At 40.0% G+C, this 19,814-nt stretch overlaps 2 protein-coding genes across 4 annotated transcripts in view; one reads left to right on the forward strand and one right to left on the reverse strand.

Moving 5' to 3' along the window:
* lrtm2a (leucine rich repeat transmembrane protein 2a) overlaps nt 1–1,850 on the reverse strand; it is a 29,501-nt gene extending 27,651 nt beyond the window's left edge. The window contains exon 1 of the mRNA XM_085437637.1: nt 1,203–1,850. The gene's annotated coding sequence lies outside the window, so the exon portion shown is untranslated. The remainder of the gene's footprint in view (nt 1–1,202) is intronic.
* cacna2d4a (calcium channel, voltage-dependent, alpha 2/delta subunit 4a) overlaps nt 1–19,814 on the forward strand; it is a 100,920-nt gene that overhangs the window by 62,142 nt on the left and 18,964 nt on the right. The gene's annotated exons all lie outside the window — the stretch shown is intronic.

A 19,814-nucleotide genomic window follows, 5' to 3' on the forward strand; every position in this document is an offset into this window, starting at 1 on the left:
GCTTTACATATCCAGTCATCCACCCATTCACACACACATTCACACACACACACTGGTGATGGCAAGCTACATTGTAGCCACAGCCACCCTGGGGCGCACTGACAGAGGCGAGGCTGCCGGACACTGGCGCCACCGGGCCCTCTGACCACCACCAGTAGGCAACGGGTGAAGTATCTTGCCCAAGGACACAACGACCGAGACTGTCCAAGCCGGGGCTCGAACCGGCAACCTTCCGATTACAAGGCGAACTCCCAACTCTTGAGCCATGATCGCCCCCCCTGTGCATTAAGAAAGGGCTGCAAAAATAGCAGAATGATGTGCAGCGGTTGTGATGTACTGGCAAAAGTCAGACCTGTAGATCATGTGACTTTAGGTTATGCATGAGACTTTTGAGCAAGCAGCATTGTCCAATTGAAACAGTTTTGACTTTATAAGCTTTAGAGCATTTAACTTTAAATCAGGAGGATGGATGGATGGTGTTTTTCACATTAGTTCTTTCACTAATTTGATTGGACTGAATATACACCTTCAGATACTTGTAGCAGTTAGTTTTTACTACATCTGTGGTTGGAGCATTTGGCATATTTACAAAGGCTACAGTGTATTTCCCAAAGGCTGTATCTCAATAGATGATTCATCAGGAGCCTCTTTACCAGCAACAGTTTCTATTAATTTATTTTGCAGTCATTTCAGAGGGAATTTCAGTTTCTTTACTGTTCTCTAACATCATATTATGAGATCTTTAGACCATAATATTTACTGTTCATGCCCACTAAGACATGTTTTATAATATGACAGCCAGGTTTATTCCACAGCACTGCAGCACAGCAATAGTTTTTAAGGTATTTTCACAAAAAGGAAATGAAGGAATATCCTGTTATAGTAAGCATGCCATGAATCATAACTCTCATACTTTTCTACTGCCCACCCCTGCAAGCTTTGGCCCAAAACCACATCCTAGGCATTCCTGTCAATGTGTAGTGTGTGTCCAGGAAACAGCCCGAGGGCTGACGTTTACGGCTTCCACCTCCTCACAGTATGCACTTTTGGCCCCGTCTAGAATTCCCATATGTTTCAAGAAAAACACAAATGTAATTTTCTTTTTTTCTGCAGTGTACTTTGTTTGACATTATAAATATTAAATTCCAGTCAAAAAAAAGAAGAAATGAATGAGTGGGGTGAACACCATCAACCAGACTTACCTTTTGACCAAATATCTCGGACAGCACGAGCTTTATGGCTTTCTGCAATCAGCCATTCGTCCAAAAATATTATTTAAAAAAAAAAGAAAGAAATAAAGCTCAAAAATTTCTGACTGGACAAAAAAATTGAAGAAAAGCTGTCACCACTACAACTAAGAAAATCCATACATTCAAGATCCTGGTCAGATGAATAATGTAAGATTAATCCTTCTCTCTGAATAAAGACAATTCCTCCAGCTTCCCTTCAACCCACCGATAAATTGTGAAGGGACGGATTGTGTAAAAAAAAAAAAGATGAGGATTTTAGAAAAAAACAGAGGTAAAGAAAGGCTTAGAGGAACAAGAGGAGGTAAGAGAGGCTAAGGTCCTCAGAGGGAGAGGGATGGAGATAGTTAATCCTTTTCTTAGGATCTGTTCCGTATATGAATGATATGTCCAGCGCTGTCCTGCTCGTTGGCTTGCGTGTTGCCGTGTGTCTGAGAGGCGTGAGTATGTGTGAAAAAGAGAGAGACGGTGTGTGTGTGTGTGTGTGTCTGAGAGAGATAGAAAGAGAGGCAACAGCGTTAGGTTGCTGGCGTCATGCGCTACCCCTTCTGTGTCGCTATGTTTGTGATTCCTGCACTCAGCACGCGTCGGAGCGTGTGTGTGTGTTTATCCATGCATGTACACTTGAGGGTTGTCTTTCCGGTGCGCCTTTGTTAGACTGTGTGTGTGTGTGTGTGTGTGTCTCGATACTCCCACCTCCCCCGTTTTTCTTTACGGTACGTGTGTGCAGCCGTGCATGTGGCAGGAGAATGTACGTGTGTGCGTGTGTGTGTGTGTCTTGTCAAATATAGTAACATTAGTGTATGCTGCCTCTGTCTGCCTGCAGCTCTCCCACTGTGACAGAGAGAAGAAGAGGGAGGTGGAATACAGAGTGCGTGATAATACGAACGAGTGAAAGCTGAAGGAGAGATAAGGGAAAATACAGAGCAACAGAGTGAGGAGAAACTAGAGAGTGGAGTGGAAGGCATTGGGAGAAATGTGAAAGAGGGTGCAAAAAATAAATAAATAAGGAAGCTAGGTAGGAGAAAAGGGAGGCAGAAGACACGGTGGGATGAGGTTGATGGAAGGGGGACAGGAAGAAAGATTTGAGAGAGAAAGCTGTGGCAGTGGAGCGAGGGAGGATGCGAGAAAGAGAGAGAGAGAGAGGGAGGGATCAGCTGATTTCAGTAAAGATGAGAATCTCCCTCTGCCACATGGGCTTTTCTCCTCCCTCGATTTTTTTTCCTCCTCACGTCTCCCTCTCTCAGCTTTCATTTTCATCCTATTCCCTGTGGCAGCTCTCGTAACGGCTGTGTTTGTGTGTGTGCATGTGGCTGTATGAGCACATGCACTGGTGTGTGTGTCCTTGTTTACATCTCACGGACAGAACTGTGATCCTCATGAGATAAAGCAGTCCATTTTTAGGTAAATTAGATAGATTAAACTAGATAGGTTTATGCATGCCTGTGCAGTGTTTTGTGAATAATTGTGAGAAGCGTTTTGGTGGAAGATATCATTGACAAGTTTAAGACAGGTGTTAGTAAGACAGTATGTGGTTTGTAAAGCGGGAGTAGGGTATGAACTGGTGGGGCAACTGTGTGTTTGTTTGCACACAGCATATAACTACTTGGCTGCTTCCTTACATGGCTTGAATCATAGCTCTCTCACACATACACACACACATTGTGCTGTTAATGAGCATGTGAATCGCTTGGCTCAGATTCAGTGTTCAAATGAGAGACTAGTTGTTTCCATAAGAAACTGAACCAAAATCGCTCATGAGCCAAGCGTCTTTTTCTCTCTCTTTCACTAAAGGGACTGGCATTGTTAACAGAGGGGGGTTTTCATCCTCTCTTTCTTTTCCACATGCTGGAAGCCACCGATGACTGATTTTTACTGTTTTTATTTGGCAAATATGGCCAAAATAGATATTATACACCAACCAGACCAGACCAGACATCAGAGATGATCCTTAACTTTGACCTTTCCGGGAACAAATGGTCTAAAATTTCATGTTGAAGCTGCACCTGTCTTTGGATATTTCCAATAGAGCCCAGTTGATACAGGATTTTTAATACTGATGCTAATACCAATGCACTGATACTGATATTTGGTTATTCAAAAACCTGATATTCCAATACTGACCAATGATTTTTTTTTATTTCAGACACATGAAATATAAAAAGAGTTCCCTAACACTTATGTGTACTTATTGAGTTTAGTTTTTAGGCTCTGCAGACTCTTGGCCTTTGGTGGGCAAACTAGCTAATATGAGCTGATAATATCATCCCTCTAATGAAAAGAGTAGGCTCCAATTAGCAACATTCAAATAACTGTGCAATGCAAAGGACTGTGGAATATAAAGCTGATATCAAGTGCATGGGGCCACTCTGTGACATTTTTACAGTGTTAGACCTCACTCATACAGGCCTAGAGACCAATAAACAAACCCCTGATAAGCTCCAGTTCTGTAATCTCCACCTGGTTGGTGAGTTGTTGCTGGGCGTGGCTAGATGAAATTGGTGGGAAAAAAATGCACCAAAAAAACTCGTTTTGATTGCTTTAGTCTTTAGCAGATTTCCACAGATTGGTGTTTCATATGTAAGATATTGACTTGAGTGCAAGTAGTCGCCAACTACTCGCCGACTGACAGTTAAAATGAAAAGTGTGACGCAAACCGAAAACAGAGGCTGTTTGCCTTCAAGGTAAAAGTCGCACTCTTTAAAATTCTAGGTCTGTGTGACTGTTGCCTTATGCAGCTCCTCAAAGCATTTGAACATCTTCCAGCTTCTTATGATCTTGTTATTTTACAGCTTCAGTAAAAGTTTGCAGCATTCCTGATAAGGTAACTTTGAACTTGGCACATAGTTAGCCACTATCTGGTGAACATACTGATTATTAAGCAGCTAGCGTGCCCAACATTTCCCTTAGATGGCAAAGACCAGAGCAGAATTTAAGGAGGGCGATTATTTTATTTTGAAAGGACATCTATCAGGTGGACAGAAAGACTTTTCCAACTGAGTGCAAATGTTTGTACCATTTAAGATGTAAGTGTAAATACACATCTATTTGTTAAGAATTTTTGCATGAACAAAATAAACAGTGAAGAGAAGAAACAGGAACATCATTCTGGAGGTTGGACCAAACAATTGGAAATGGATTTCAAGACATCCAATCTAACTGTGCACCTTCTTTCAGTTTGCACATGTCAGTGTCTGTTACCAGGCTGAAATATTTACAAAGGCTGGTTAATACACACACACTTACAAGAATAACCTCAACTGAGTTCTCTGGTTTCCTGTCCAAATGTGGGCACTGTGCTGGCTTTATGACATGGATGTAGTTACTGGCAGACAGAAATCATTATTTTAGCTGCCAGTAGCTCCGGATAGTGTTGGCTGTAAGGACATGCTCTTCAGCGGTATTAAAAATGATTGGCTAGAATGACAGGAATAGCATGGAGTGTGCAATATGCTGTTGCACAAAACAATTTTATCTCAGCGTTGAGTGATGTTAAAAAATATTTAAAGGTAGAAAGAAATTCTACTTTTGAATGAGCAGTGGTAGCAACTCTTCATGTGTTTGTCTGCACATTCGTGTGCAATCCCAAAGGAGTAATTAGTCCTCTAATTAGTCCTGCCAATCCCCTCCAGGGTGCAGAGGTCAGCAGCCAGGGTCAGCTGCTTGGCACTGCCAGGTATTTAGTGCCAGGCTCAAGGACTATTTGCCACAGTTGTTATAAAATATAAAAATCGTGCTTAAAGCCCAGTGTTAATAATAGAAACTGTGGGGTTTTTTGTTTTGTTTATTTTTCACCGGCAGATGTTTCCCCTCCTGCAGTTTTAAACACCACTCAGAAACCAAGTGAAAGAACACTGAAGGCAATTCAGTTTTGTCAGAGGCATCCATCTGTCGGCTCAAAACCCAAACATTTGGTATCTTGTGCCAGACTTTTGTCTTAGCACCACCCATTAATTATCATACATTGCTTAGCATCTGAAAGAGGCCTTGCACTTCTGTGGTATTGTCAGAGATGTGAGCCCTTGCGGTGGCACTTGCTCTCATGTTCCATTTTTACACTCAAAATTCAGAGTGTTTCAACTCTGACTTTGTTTTTTCATTGACCTTGCGGTTTGCAGCAGAAGAAAGGACACCTGTCTGTGATGTAACCTGAAAGCAATCCCCAGTGGATGAAAAGGGAAAAAAAACCTTTCATATCTTACGGCCATCTTTGTTATCAGGTTCTTACTTTTTCTCCAAAGAAGCACAATTGGTGCTGCTTTTTGCATTAAATTCAACTACTGCATGTAAATCACTGACATGTTTGCCAGCCTCTGCACTGTAACGTGCACCCATCTTGTAGTGAACACAGTTAGCACCCCTGGTATTAAGTAAGCAGCACTAGCATTTGGCAAAATCCAATCTCTGATCTAAAATCAAGGCTTAATATGTGCTCAATCCTTTGTTACTTACAAAATCTGTATGAAAACAAAATCTTTATACTCTATGTGTAAAAAAGAAAAGTATGGCTGTTGTTTCAGAACCACGGACAGCAGCACTGTTTGCTGTGTTATGATCTGATGAAATGACACAGAGTGCAGTGTAGTAGACTGTTAAATCCCCCCCCCCCCCCTTTAGTTTCCCAGCTTATTTAATTTTTTGTTGTTGTTGTTTTTGATAGCAAATATTGAATTATTGACAAAAGTTTTATTTACTAAACAGTCCACAGAGAGAGAGACAGTGGGAAACACAGAGGTGAGAGAGCGAGAGCTATAGCTGTTTCTGTGTGACTCACCTGGCTGATTGTTGCTTGCTTTTAGTTTTGTTTAGTTTCAAGAGGTAGCAGGGGTGCTGAGACTTTTTGTCTCCTCAAACCCGCCAGAGCAGCACAGTCACTTCGTCCCAGACCTCCAGATTTACAAATGAAACTCTTTTCTGAAACAACAGAAAGAGTCCACTGTGGCTATAATTCTCAATGTTCATGTAATATATATATATACATATTTAAAAGCAAGTTGAAAAATTCTGATAAATGTTTAATTTAATAAACAACACTGTAGAGAGTGTGATTGCTCCTCTAGCTCAGGTAGTTCATTTAAAATTTTGCACACTGATTGAGAAGGAAGAGCTTTTTACAACCAGGTAAGAATGCAAGGCAAGCTTATTTATTTGTTTCCCCAAGGGATTTTTTCCTCTTTTTTTAGGATTGTTTATATGTCTGGCAAAAAAGGCATGCTGGCATTGGGATCCATTTTAAGTGCCAGCACCTCCTGCCAAGGCGACTTTTATGGCCAGTTCTGTTCCATCAATGATGCAGGAAATACGTGTTATGAAAAATGATTACTTGCAACGGTTTGGAGCAGGAAAGTGTATTTTTTGTGTTTTCTGCATGCCTGTTGTGGTGTTGCACAGAAACATTCATTCTCTAGCTACATGAATATTGTTTTATTTATTATCTTGTTGGCATAATTAAATCCCTGCAGTCCTTGCTGTCTCTTGCCTCCAGTATTGATGATATATGAATTTAAACCCAGTCTGTAGCATTCATTGTAAGTTGGAGCATCACCCCCCCCCCCCCCCTTCTTCTTTCACTCTCTTATGCCAGCTCCCTCTTCCTTCATATCTCTCTCTCTCTCCTTCCCTATCTCCTCACACTCAGCTACCTCCTCCCATGCTGCGTAATTTACTGTGCTATTGGGTGAGTGTCACTGAAGATGAATTGGCCCTAGCCTTTGTATTAACACCAGATCTGGCTGGGCACGTTTAGCACTTCTACCACTAGTTCCTGCATAGAGCAAGTAACTTCAAGGCTCCATCTGTCTTTTCTTGCACACAGAGAAAAATTATACATGTTCACGGTTCCATCAGAGTCTGGACTGGTGTCCCTGTTCCCATTCATCAGCTTTTCCTTGTAATCCGTGAATCAGCCTTATAGTGGCCAGACAGTTTTATGGCTCTTTGGTCAATATGGTCAATGAGGACTGCTGCATAAAAAAATCAATCATGTTTTAATTTGTGGCTTGAGACACATTTTCCCAGACAGGCTTTTATTCCAGTGCCTCAGCCTTTTTATTTTATTTTATTTTATAGATACAGTATAGCTTTTATATACGTTTAACAGTTTTTTTCCCCTCATATTGAATTTTTTCTGTTACGCTTATTGTGGTCAACCCTTTAACTAAATTAGGTAAGGTGACATGCATACTTTACATTCATAGTGACATTTAGGGGTTGATTTAGAGAAAGATAGATGATGCTTCCTTGCAACAGGGTACCTGTTCAGTGGTAACATCATGCTGTGCTAGTCCCAAATAACACTTTAATAACATCAGCTGTTTTGTCCACTTTTAAATGGCAGCACCTGACTATTTTTTAATATAATTAGCAATTAAGCTAAAGGATTGCCTTCATCTGGCCAGGACCTTTCTGTGTGAAGTTTCCATGGTCTACCTATGTTTGTGTGGGTTCTCTCTGGGTACTCCAGCTTCCTCCCAAAATTCACAGACATTCAGTTTGTGTGATTAGGTTAATTGGTGATAACATAAATTTAAATAAGAGAATTATTTTTAATATTTGAATGAAAATCTTTTGCAGTCCATCACTGCCTGAAATCTAAAACCCTTGGACATCATCAAATACATCACCAAAAGCACCGCCTTCAGCTGCTGCGTGTTTGTGGGTGTCTTTCTGCATCAGTTTTATCTACAGTAACTGAAGAGCTGCTCTGTTGGGTTGAGATCAGGTGTTTCACTTGGCCACTGAAAAATATCCATTACTGTCACTTGAGAAACTCTTGGCTTGCTTCTCTGGTCAGCTTTGGGTCATTATTAATTTGCATTGTAAAGCACAGTCCAATTAGTATTGGCTAAATTTCAGCCAACAATATAGCCATGCACACCTGAGAATTCATGCTCTTAATTCTCAGCGGTCACATTATCAGTAAATGCTAGTGACCTGGTACCACTCCACCACATTTGCTCATAATTTGACACATACACTTTGCTGGACGGGCTTTGCTTTGGATCATGACCTGTTTCTTTCCTTTTCCTTCATTTTTTCTTCCGATCATTCAGGTACATGTTAATCTTGGTTTCATGGAAAGATTGCTTTTTTCAGAGCTGTGCAGACTCTTATAGAGGTTTTCTACTAGTCTAATTTCCTGTTCTTGAGTGTTACTATCTTGTAACCCCTCTAGGTTTTGTATTCATGAAAGCATTGCTTGATTGTAGACTCTGACAATGATAAACCCAGCCCCTCAAGAGTGCATTTTTGATTTGCTTTAACTTTGTGAAAGGGATTTCCTTATCCAACGAAAAAATTATGCGAGCATCAACTTTAGTTGTCTTCAGGGTGATTTCAAATCTTTTGCTGTTGCTCAGTTGGTCAGTTCTTTTTAAGACTATACTAGACTGTAGATTATGGCACTCCTAAAGTTTTTGCTGTCTCTGCGACGGCTTTATTTTTTGCTTTTCGGCCTAATAAAACTTCATCTATATAAAGCAAAAATGTGATTTAAACATGCAGAATTGGCCTTTATCAGAATCAGAATACTTTATTAATCCCGAAGGAAATTAGGGTTACAGCAGGCAGCACGCTAATGGCGCATGCGCACTTACAAAGGAACCTTCTGACCAACTTTACACAAACATCACATTGGGGAGACATGTCAGAAAGGAAGGCTGATAGGAAAAAACAACGAAAATACATAACATGAGGTAAGAGGAGGAGAAAAAAAACACTCAGACTGAGCTCCTAGTGGGAGAACAGTTTGATAACAGAAAAAACACCTCAGCACAAAAAGCACATGACTATCAATACACCATAGAAACACAAGACAAGCAACAGGGGCGGGTAAAGGGTACGAGAGAGCCGGTGTAGACAGCGCATCCGGTCCTGCGGCATGTCTGCGCTGGTCCAGTTGACTGCCATCTTCCCCGGTAGGGCACAAGCATCGAAGGCGTTTGGAAAGGGAGGGGGGATCAGTCTGTGCATATCAGTGTATGTGTGTGTGTGTCCAGAGTTCGGCTGAGACAGTGTCCTTCGCCCCGCCAGGCTAAGTAAAAATCTGCTGAATTTGTCATGAAACAATGGAAGAACTTGTTAGTTAATTTTCCAGTTACTTTTAAGCCTCTGAAAAATGGGCAACTATGTACAAAAAGTGTCTGTAGCTCCTGAACGGTCAATGCAGTGCTTTGGTTAAATCGTTTGACTTAAAGCTTAAATTTTGTAAATGACATATTGTCTGTTTAATGTCAAAATCAATTTCAGAGGGAAAATTACAGAATCTGTCACAGTCCATTAATTTATGTATCTAATTGTATTTTTTTGCTTGGCACCCTAGCTTTACATCGTTGTTGGAAGATCTGGCTGTAAGTGAACAGTGTTCGTACTAACATGTGAGGATGACCAAAAACAGGCGCACCACAGTTCTTGACCTCCTCTTTAAAAAAGAAAAAAGCTCAATGTGTGCAACGGCCGTTTCTGACGTATTTCCATGTAGCATGCAATCTGTCACTGGATAAATTAAGTGGTGCAGTTGATGGATTATGAAGCATTTTCGGCACATACACGTTCTCAGTCGCACAAGCACGCACACTCACATAAAGTTTATCCCCTCGGAGAGTCTCATTAATTTGGCCAAGATGATTTGTTCCGAAAGAGGCTGAATTCATCACAGCCAGACAGATGGTAGAGAGGGATTTCCTAGAGGAGAGCACGAGGGTTAGAGTGAGTGGCGATGGGCATAGAGGAGATGGTGGTGAGGGAAGGAGAACAAGAGGAATGTGGACTTTGGAAAAAAGATGAAATGAAGAGAGCAAGACAATAACAAAGTGTGAAGCAAGAAGAGAGAAAGATAAAAGCAATAAGACAGAAAAACAGATATGGGATAAAAGAGAGGGATAGTTGAGAGATAAAGAGGGGAGAGGCCCCATCTGTCTTCTTAGAGACAGATGGAAACAGACATTAGAGGCAGAAGGCGGAAATCACAAGAGGAAACATGGAAGTAGAAAAAGGAAGGGTTGAAAAAAACATACTTCTTACCAGGGGTAAATTGGTCCAGCTTCCTTGAACACTATCTTGGCCATCCTTTAAGTTTCTTGTATGCAACTTGAAGGACTAAAACTATTCATCTAAAAAAATCTTTCTGAATTTGGTGTTGTCATGATGGCCATGGAAGGTGCTATGTAGTGCTCTGAACCAAAATTTCCAATATCTCAACCCAATATCTCAATTGGCTTGAGATATGATGACAACATCATGGTTCACAGCATTTTTCATATTCATTAAAACCTCGGGACAGCTAGAGGGGACGGAGGCCTTGCCGTCTTAAAATGTTGTCATGTTTTGAAGCTGACAATTCAGAAAACTACAGCAAAAGCCCATAACTTGTTACTCATGTGTTTGCTGAACAGAGAGCTGTAATCAGGATGATAGCAGTCCTGGCTTTGTCCAAAGTAGTAATAAATCAGTGTAACAAATATCAGCCTCCTTATTGTTTTGGTTTTATTAAAAAAAACTAAACTTTACAGATGATGTTTTTCATGCTTTTTTCCTTAATTGGTGCCATATACACATATACATATATATGTGTACATGTACATGTTAATATGGAGCTTGAAATAATGAGGTCAGCATATGAATAGTAATCCGTGTGAGCCAACAGCTCACTCAAAGCTCAGTCAAAGAGCAGAGAAATCCCTAAAACGCTCACCTCAAGCAGTAAACGCACATGCTGTTCAAACCCTCTGCTTAAAAGGGACTATCCATCAGATGAAAGCTGGCTTAAAGGAAAATGAGGCAAAACTGGGTGGTTTCAGACAGTAGATGAACTAAAAGGGCTTCACTGAGGCTCAGTATAAGGTAAAGAAGCATTATTTGCATTAGAATTGAAGAGTAAAAACAACTAGTTTAGTCAGGTAATAAAAGAGGGGCCATTACATATGAAAAGACGCACATCCAGTACCAAGGTCTTCTCCTTTCACGTTATAAAAGATTGAGTAGGTAATTGAATTCCAGACTTGATTAATGGCCCGAAATGTCATGACTTTAATTCCTTTTGGATATGTAGCAAAGAAAAAGCACTGTTCTGAACACAAACTACCATGTAAACATACAGACCACAAGAAAGAGCACAGCAGTTCGCCTTTGCTCCTTCTTTCTCTCTCACACATAAACATGTTTTTTCTGAGCCTCTCCTCTATGAATGATTTAGTGAGTGTGCCTCCAACAGGCTCGTTTAAGAAGGCTGTGAAACTAGGTTAACTTAAGGTGGGCTGCGCCAGCTTAGAAGGTCCACACACATATAGCTTGTGTCAACATCATTTATTTCCATTTCTATCAAACCGGGTCCTTCATTTAACACGCTTCTTACCCATCAGCTTTAAGATTTAAGGGTTATGACAGCAGCGCTAGTCAGTTATTCCAATATGTCAATAAGTTTCACAAGAATGTGTCCTGTCTTTAATATGTTCAATTCGTGGCTTTGTGTGGGCATTTGTGTGTCTTGTGTGAATAATTCAAAGCTAGTTATCCCACACTGGCACGTGCCAGCATTCCACTCTTTTGAAAAATTGAAAAAAACCTACAATGTCCCCCCTGCCCATGCATGTGACTCTTTTTGCATCCTTGACTTTCAAAAAGTTGACAAAGTAAGAGACAGTTTCAGAGAGAAAATGAGAGATTATGGTAAGAGAGAGGAGGAAAACAAGGAAGGGAGGTTGAGTCATCATCCTTTCATCCAATCCCCATTCTCTGCCTGTTGCTTTGGTAACATGATGTCAGTGCAGCCTCTAGCAACTCCTCTGAGGTTAGCGAGCATTAGTAGAGAGGTGTGTCTGTGTGTATGTGCATGCATGCGCGTGTGCGTGTGTGTTCTTAAGTCTCTCTTGGCAATTGCTGCCACAAAACCAACTGTAACTTAACTGCAAAAAGCTTAAGGATCATAGGTCAGGTGAAACCGCCAATCAGTAGGTCAAAAGGATGTGTGTCTTTGTTTTAGGTTGTGTATGTGTGTAGTTGAGTGTGTGGGTGTGGGTGCACTTAGCTTTCTTTGTATTTATCAGCCTGAGTCTGTTTTGAATGGTTTTATGAATGGCTTTCTTTGCTACGTGTGTGTGTCTTGTTTGTGTGTTCAGACAGCTAGGATTTCTTTTCATATTAATCGTTATAATCAACTATTACTAAACTTCTTTCTTTTTTTTTACCGCTCAGCAGTCAAGCACAATTTGCTCATTTTTCCTTGCTGGAACAAAGTTTGTTGCCTGGCAACATCACTTTATTGAGCACTCTCCATCAGAAAGTCATGGTATCTGCCAAGGCTTTGGTGAACATTGCTGCTTTAGGGAAACACAAACAGTAATTTTTGGTCTTTCGGTTGAAAGGTTATTCAGTGTGAAGCATGTGGAGTGATTGTTATTTTTGTCAGGGTTGTGAAACCTTGAAAAAGTATGTGGGAATGGATATATTAGTCAGATAAAGGATGCCCTCATCCACCTGCAGAAAATGTGCTGCAGCTCCCAAACATGGTAAGATCAGGTCTCTCTTAAACACGACTTTTACAAAGAGTCATTCATCTACTGTATCTACAGACGTAAAATAGACTTAATTGAAATGTATATAGTAGCAGTATTGAGCTCAGTCAACTTTTTTACATAGTTACTGTCTCTCTGTGTACTGGGCCAACAGCCAAAATAACAATTATGGGAGGATAACAGCAGGAGAGAAAACAGATTTTTAGGCTTTTTAGACCCAATCCAGACAGCACAATTTCCAGTAACATTTCAAAATAAAAGGGAATGATGGCCTCCCAGTGTTTTCTCATAGTTTACCTTACTAAGGCCAGTGTTTTGTCTCACTATATCGCATTAGGCCTTCAATGCATGCATGTGTAGTTAATTCAAATACTGACCAAGACTTTTTTTGTATTGAATATGCTGCCCTAAAACATCCTGGTCTTTTTTTAAGATTTGTTCATCAGCAGCTAATTAGCTAATTATTTCACTCAAATCATCATAAAATCCCTTTTGGCCTTTCCTTATTTTCATGTTTTATTTCGTATTCATGCACCGTTCCTCTCATTATTGAGTTTTAATGCTGTTTGTCATCTTGAAGTGCCTTAGTTTGTGCAAATAGACTAAGCTTAAGCCTATTAATATGCAACAGCAAGTGATTAAGGCAAAGGCATAACTTATCACATTTTAAAGTGGATACAAAGAAAAGAGAAGAAAAGGGGCTGAAAAAAACTGAAATGCCTCTCATTCTGTTCCATCTTACTGATGAATGTTTGACATTTGTGGATAAAAACTGTAATTATGTGTTTGTGTGTTTGTGAAGGAGACAGAGGGACGGAGAATACGAATGCCATTTCTAAGTGGGAAGGCTGTAATCTGTGTGCGTGTTTGTGTTGCTTTGCCTTCCTCTTTGTCAGCGTTGGCGTGTGTGTTTGTGTTCATGCAACACTGATTGTGTTTATGTGCATGTACAAGACACTACGAAACAGTGAGGCACTAAAGCAAAAGACATGATAAGTCTTTGACATTTGTTCGGATAAACAGTAATCTTGTTTTACAAATTCAATTTTAATAAAGAACACTTACTCTTAAGACTTCAAACAAGATAGGTAATGTTATGCAGATATTAACTGTTGAACCTTCAGCATGCCCATAAATGGGTTTTGAGGAAGCGGTTTAAATAGGTCATGAACTGGAAGAATTCAAACACAGCAATAAAAACAAGTTCTAATGAGTTCGCTGGGCTTTTCTGGGTGATCAGTCACATGAACTTAGGGTCAGAAATTAACTTTTGCTGGTAGCATAGTTAAAACGTGCTTTTTTTTGTACTAGCCAAAATTAATGATGATATTTTTGCATCTTACATTAATTCATTTCATTGTGTTAATGAGATATTTTAAGAATAGAAAAGCAAAGCCCAGAACAAATGTGAAAGCTAAATTAAGCTGGTATATTGATCAATGCTGAGACAATTCATGCATTAATAGAAGAAGTATTTATCTAAATAATCTACTGAACTTTTTTGCTACTAAATGTACTTAAGCATCATTCTCTCATTCCTCTGGATACTACAGCTTCCTCTCACAGTCCAATGATGATGATGAAATAAATGATGTCATCATTCATCCATCCATTTTCTTAAGTACTTATCCATTACAGTGTGTTAGGCAGGTTGAAGTCTATCCTAGCAGTTACTATGAAAGAGGCAGGTTACGCCTTTGATAGCTTACCACTGTATCACAGGACTAAGGTGAAAATGTGTGAATTCAAGGTAAATAAGGCTCTAAAGTGCAAAAATGAAACTGCTATACAATTGTCACAAATTAAAATTGTGGTTTATAAACTGAGAGAGGAAAGTGTTCATTAAGACAAGAAAATTTTGATATTTTTTATATTTTTTCTAGTCTTACTGACTGATCAAAGGGCTTTAATGTCACGGTCGGCGATGGCCAACCGTGGGGAAGTGAGGAATGAGGACCCAGGCACGGAGCTCTGAATAACAACAGTGCATTTATTTACAGTGTGGTAAATATTGATGCACAATTAATCCCCGTGCTCCCCAAGACTCCCGTGTGTGTCTTCCAGTGGCGTCCGCGTTCGTTATCCCCGCTGTCGTGACTCTGCACACCCTGTGCGTGCTGTCCTTCCTCTCCACGCTCCTCCTGCAGGAAAACAATGGAAGCAGCCGTTAGACACTGACCCCTGCGGGCAAACACGATCTGTCCTTCCTGGACTAACACACACTGACTTGGGAGTCTAACTCAGTGATCCTGTGTCGGTGGGAGCTCCAAGACTCTCCTAAGTAGCTCCTCCGACAAGCCCTGATCAGCAGCAGGTGTGTGGCTTCGGGTGTGGCCAGTCCCCTAGCAGGGCCACACCCACCAGGCCTGAAGGCGCCTGTAAACAAGTGTTAAGACACACCTGCATCCATACACACACCCAAAAACACTCATATCTACAAGCATGGCAAGAGGGGCAGCAACACCAAAAATACATATAATATAACAAGTCCATAACTGCTCAGGGATCCTGGGTCGCTCAGACCCAGGACCATGACACTTTAGGCTACAAGCTACATTTAACCTTGCATTGATACAGCACTTTATTCTTGTTGCTTCAGGCATTTTATGTACCTCATATTTGTGGTCATTTCAGAATCACCAAGTAGTCTAAGTTGATTGCTTTGGATTGAGGGAAGGAAAACACACACATACACATACAAACTCGACACAGAAAGGCCCCAGCATGGCTTTAAACCAAGAAGCTAATTGGTGAGAGGTGACAGTGCCAACTACTGTTTCACCATGCCACAATTCCCAAATAAACCTTCCATTCCCCATCATATGATGTAACTTTATGTCACTTGGTGCACAGCGGACCCTCGCACAATTATATACACAGAAAATACAACTCTCAGTGATCCCTGCTAAATTAGGCTAGATGGATGGTGTAAGACCAAAAAAAGGTCATTGGTGGAATCAGCCTTTAACCCTTTAACAAGAAATGTTAGGTATTAATGGATTACTGTAGGTTATTATTACCAGTACAATGAAAAAAATACTAGTTAAATTTAAAGAGACTGCAGAGATCTTGTTTAAGTGCAGCTCCATCTCATGAACCCATATTTTAATCACAATAGAAAACAGAAACTATATCACATGTTTACAGTGACACATTTGACTGTTTCCTGAAAAATATTTGCTTGTTATTTATTTGATGGTAGCGGCACTGCTCAGAAAAGAGGCAGTGTTTCTCAAGTAGAGATGAGCAGGGGATTCCCGCTCTGCAAAAAACTGTGTCTACAAATTGTGAAATAATTTCAGAATATTTTTCCTCAAAAAAAACTTGAATAGCTCGCCTTTTATAGTATATAATAGCATTAAAAGATTGTAGGAACTTGGAGACATTTTTGTGCGCAAGGAATAAGGCTAGAACTCAATAGTGAATGCCTGTGATTTTTCTGAGCCTCGGGTGGCACAGCATTAAAATCAGCCATGATTCTGTCTGGAAATCAGTACATGGGCTCAGGAACACTTCTAGAAATCACTGTCTGTGAACACAGTTCAACGTGCCATCCACAAACGCAGGTTAAAGATCTATGCATGCAAAGAAAAAGTATGAAGCAGTGATCTTCTCACCAAAGCTCATTTAAAATGGAGTGTGAAACTGCTCTGTGGTCAGACAAATGAAAACTTGATTTTCTTTTTGGAAAGCATGGATGCTATATTCTCTGGACTAAAGAGGACAAGGACCATTTGGTTTATTGTTAGTGCTAAGTTCAAAATTTTTCTTCTCTGATGAAATAGTGTGTATATGTGTAAATAGAATTGGCAGTTTATACATCTGGAAAGACACCTTCAGTGCTGAAAACTATATCCAGGTTTTTGAGACAATTGAGACAATGTCCCTTTTCGAGAAAGCCTTGTATATTTCAGCAAGCGAACACTAGACAACATACTGCGTCTACAACAGCATGGCTTTGTAGTAGAGGAGTCTGTGAGCTGAACCTTTCACCAACTCAAAACATTTAGCACGTCATGAAATACAAAATAAGACAAATAAGTCCCAGAACTGAGCAGCTAAAATCCTATATCAGACAAGAATGTGACAGGATTCCTCTCCCACAAGTCCAGCAGCTGTTTTCCTCAGTTCCCAGATGCTTACAGACTGTTGTTAAGAGAAGAGATTTTCACAGTTTTCTGTCTTCTTTTGGGAATTAAATATGGATTTATGAGATTTGCATCCCAACTTCTGTGGAATTAGAGGGTTGTAGGTCTGAAGACAAACACACCCCATCCTTCACATCTCGCCCCTCCAATTCTTTTGTAGTCTGTACTCCACAACACAAACACAAATAGATGCAGACACACATGTGAAAGAATGAGACACACACACACACTGCTGCATGCTCAAGCACAACCATGTGATCTCCCTAGCTCTATTATTAAAAGCCATGCTCGGTTGAAATTAAAAGAGTTTCCAGCTCATAACATTATTAAAAATCAATTCATCCTCTTTCATCTCCTCTGTCTATTCCTTTATCCTTTTCCCACCCTCCCTCTTGTCACTCTTCATCCATCCATCATTCTCTCAACCTTTGTCACCTGACTCCATTACATCAATTAATGCTTTCCTTTGATTACTTTGTCTATGCCCTGTTGACAACCTTTCAGTGGGTATCTTCTTTGTGCACCCTGCTCTCTGTCTGTCTCAGTCTGCCCGCTGTGTGTGCTCACTTTCGTCCTTTTTCTCTTTTCCCCTGCTGTGTGTATTATATCTGTTCACATCTATTACAAAACTTTCTGTCATTTCTAAGTGTGTGTGTGTGTGTGTTTCCAGGTTTGTGTGAAAGAGAAAAAAAAAAGAATGAAATGACCTCTTCACAAGTGGCTTTATTTTCAGTGTCCACTCTGTGCATAGAGACTTAGCCAGCATGGCAGTTTATCGACTCAGTGTGTGTATGTGTTCTTATATATTTAGCCTGTACTCCAGGGTCTTGCTAAAGGACCCATCAACACTAACTGCTCACTGATCATTTAACACAAGATGACCTCCTGTGCCACCTCAATACAACACACACTCACGCAAACACGTTAAACAATGTCAAATATGTGAGAGTGGGAAGCTATTAATAGCAGCACGGTTACCACTCTCTGCACAACTTCTCTGGATGGAAAGTGCACAACGCCAAAAGACTTGAGACACTAGGGTTTGATTTTTACATCCACCATCAGTATTTGACTACCAAAAAATACAATCGTGTAAAAAAGAAAATACGTCTTCTTTCACTTTCACAGAACATATTAAATCTTATCCTTACCTGATCTTAAAATGTAGGAAAATTACAGCCTCAGTTGAACAACACATGACATATTGCACCCTGTTATTATTTAATAAACAAATAAATAAATAATAACCCAAAATGCAGAAGCAGTATGAGAAAAACCAAGTATGGCCTTACTGCTTCAAACTGAATTTATAAGTAAGTAGCACTCAGGTGTTTCTAATCAAATGGACTTGAATGATAAAAGCACACGTTTTGGCTGGTTGCTGGAGCATTCAGGTGTGTGCTAACAGAATACCAAGAAAGAAAGACACCAGCAATGATCTTAGAGAAGCAATTGTTGGTGCCCATCAATTTGGGAAAGGCTATAAGGCTGTTTCCAAACAATTTAAAGTCCATCATTCTACAGTGAGGAAAATTATTCACAAGTGGAAACCACTGAGTTTTTCCTGGAGTGGACTTCTCAGCAAATTCACCCCAAGGTCAAACAATGCAATAGTCAGAGAAATTGCAAAAAACCCAAGAGGTACATCTTAGAGTCTACAGGCTGCAGTGTGCATATTAAATCTTAAAGTTCATGACAGAACAATTAGACAAAAACCGAACAAGTTGTTTGGAAATTTGCCAGAAGAAAGCTTCTTCGCTCTGAAAAGTACACGGCAGCATAGGATAAGTTTGCATTGTTGCATTTGAACAAATTACAACACTTCTGGGGCAGACGATACCAAAATGAAGATCCATGTCAATAATGCACAGTACCACGTATGATGAAAACCAAACACATTTGGTTTTTATATCAGCACAATCACCTCATACCAACTATGAAGCACGGTGGTGGAGGGGTGATGATTTGGACTTGATTTGTAATCACAGGACTGACCACCTTGCAGCCATGAACATGAACTGCTCTGTTTACCAAAATATGATATGCTCAAATGTGACACCAATGTGTATAACAGCTTGTGTTAAATTGCACTGTGCAGCAGGAAAATGATTATACTGAATGAGCATACCAGCAAACTTCCAACATTAAAATGTGATCCAGGCTAGCAAGTCTTCCAGCCAGCCTTTCTGCTGATATGACTGATAGTTTTTGGTTTGTTTTTTAACTAGAAATACATTATTAAAGTCAACCTATGTCCTCAGGCTTCCTGTGAGCACTTTTCAGGACCAATCTATCCAATTTTTCTCCTTTGTCTTAACTTCAATGCCCACTAGAGGGCTTTTTAACACTGTAATGTTAACAACATATGTTGTTTGGGGTCATTCGGTGAAATAACAGATGCTGTCTCAGACTAACATGTGATCAGTGATTACCTAATAATACTGATGGATTATAATAAGCTGCTTGCACAAAAAAAACCTTTCTGTTTTGAATAGGAGGCAACCTTCATTATCTTGTTTTTTTATGTTTATTGTGTGTTTATATGCATCAAATTTACAAAGATCAATCATTTATCTGCATTGCAATAAAATGAGTCACATTAGGCAAATAAAAACTTAATTCTAGTACTTTATAAATGTTTCAGAGATAAAATAGATGCTTGTAAATTCAGGCCTTTTTTCTGGCCTGTTTTCCTTCTTGTTCGGTCTTTTTACCAGTCATTCACAGTTCACCTCCCTCCATCTCTCATGACTCTGTCTCGCCAGTATAATAACCAATTAACTCCAGCTCTTGGTTGCTTAAATTTTTTATTTATTTCTTCATTAATTAATTTCCTGTTTGAAGTGTACTGCGCAGTGATTGGCAGCTTGCGCTAATTGCACCTCACACTTTGTGAGTGTGCAGGATAT

Source organism: Copadichromis virginalis, linkage group LG17, assembly GCF_057382275.1.
Source record: "Copadichromis virginalis isolate Kocher_CV1m ecotype Utaka linkage group LG17, C_Virginalis_male_GT1.1, whole genome shotgun sequence".
Lineage (NCBI taxonomy): Eukaryota > Metazoa > Chordata > Actinopteri > Cichliformes > Cichlidae > Copadichromis > Copadichromis virginalis.